The 1707-nt window shown below is 47.0% G+C and overlaps 1 pseudogene; it reads right to left on the reverse strand.

Moving 5' to 3' along the window:
- Positions 1-247: 247 nt before the first annotated feature.
- LOC136335626 (dual specificity mitogen-activated protein kinase kinase 1 pseudogene) lies at positions 248-1413 on the reverse strand (annotated as a pseudogene).
- Positions 1414-1707: the final 294 nt, after the last annotated feature.

Genomic DNA, 1707 nt, shown 5'->3' on the forward strand with positions numbered 1-1707 from the left:
GTGCAATTTTCAGTAAGATGACTACCCATGGTCACCAAAGGTTCACTGTAAGACAGTTTGATCATCGACACACAAACATAGCCCCTAGCACAGAGCCGATCCACTAGGGGAATAATGACAGAAAGAATGAAGACGGTGATAGTAAAAACGACATGAACAGAGTTTTGGCACATGCTGTATTCTTTATCCTTTTTCATAGGTGAAATGCATGTCTGCACAGAGGCATGGGAAAGAGACCTGAGAGCAATGTGACATGCCACTGGGCAGAGACTCGCTCTTTGCTGCTTCCATATGTTTAGACACCAGCCGCATGGGTCGGTGTGCTGGGCTGGTTAAGGCCGATGGTGGAGCAGAGCCAACCTGCAAAATCCATTTCCTCAGCCTTGGATCTCTTGATAAAAGCATGAACCATGAGTTGCTTCAAATCTGCTCTCTCTGCAGGGCTTTTTATTAAGCATTTATTCACAAAATCCTGAAATTCCATACTGAATACTCCGCTGGGCAGTTTAGGAGGAGGCTCACTGACTATGTAATCCAACAACTCAAAAATTGCCATGGGAGGCCGGCTGTCCATTCCATAAGAGCTGGGCGGCCTTCCAGGGGTCCTTGGCCTGGGTGGTGTCTCAGCCGTATCTCCCTCCACCTGGCACCCAAACATCAGCTCCAGCTCCTTGGCATCTGGAGGAGGGATGGGATACCTCCCAACTGCCATCTCAACCAGAGAGAGCCCCATGCTCCAGATGTCCGACTGCGCTGAGTAATGAGTCCCCTGGAGTCTTTCTGGCGACATGTAAGACCTTGTGCCCACGAAGGAGTTGGCCATGGAGTCGATGAGCTGTCCACTGACCCCAAAGTCACAGAGTTTGATCTCCCCATGGGAGTTCACTAAGATGTTGGAAGGCTTGACATCTCTATGCATGATCTTGTGCTTCTCTCTCAGATATGTCAGGCCTTTAATTACAGCAATGCTAACTTTTCCTAAAATTTGTTCAGGAATTCTTCCAGCTTTCTTCAGAACTTGATCCAAGGAACCCCATCCATGTGCTCCATGCAGATGCTGATCTCTCCATCACTGTAGAATGCACCATAGAAACCCACAATGTATGGGGAGTTACACTCATGTAGAATCTGCAGCTCCCTTATGATCTGGTTCTGGATTGCAGGTTTGATCTCCAAGTGAATTAGCTTCCTGGCCATAACCAGGCCGGATGGCTTGTGGGAGACCTTGAACACCACTCTACCATTACCAGCACCCAGCTCACTGATCTTCTCAAAGTCATCATCCTTCAGTTCCCCCATCTTCTGCTTCTGGGTAAGGAAGGCCTCAAGGCACTTCCTCTGCTGCTCATCCAGCTCCAACTCCTCCAGCTTCTTCTACAAAGCCTCCAGGTTGGTCCTCACACCAAACACATTAATTCAATCATCCCCCATCTCTTTGTTTTATAGAAAGTAAATTCTGCTAAAAGTTACTTATGTTAAAAGCCTTTTTTACATTTCGAATACAACACAAAGAGAAAGACAGTTCTTTCTGTGACTATCTTTAAGCTTCAGCATTCGTTGTTTTCTGCTTTTGACTCTGACACAGGTGAGAATTTACACCATTGGCTTTCCTGAGACTTGAACTACATCACCAGCTCTGCTGGGTCTCCAGTTTGCTGATGGTGGGTCTTGGGACTTCTCAGCTTCCTTAACTGTGTGAATCATTTC

This window comes from Saccopteryx bilineata, chromosome 4 (assembly GCF_036850765.1).
Source record: "Saccopteryx bilineata isolate mSacBil1 chromosome 4, mSacBil1_pri_phased_curated, whole genome shotgun sequence".
Classification (NCBI taxonomy): domain Eukaryota; kingdom Metazoa; phylum Chordata; class Mammalia; order Chiroptera; family Emballonuridae; genus Saccopteryx; species Saccopteryx bilineata.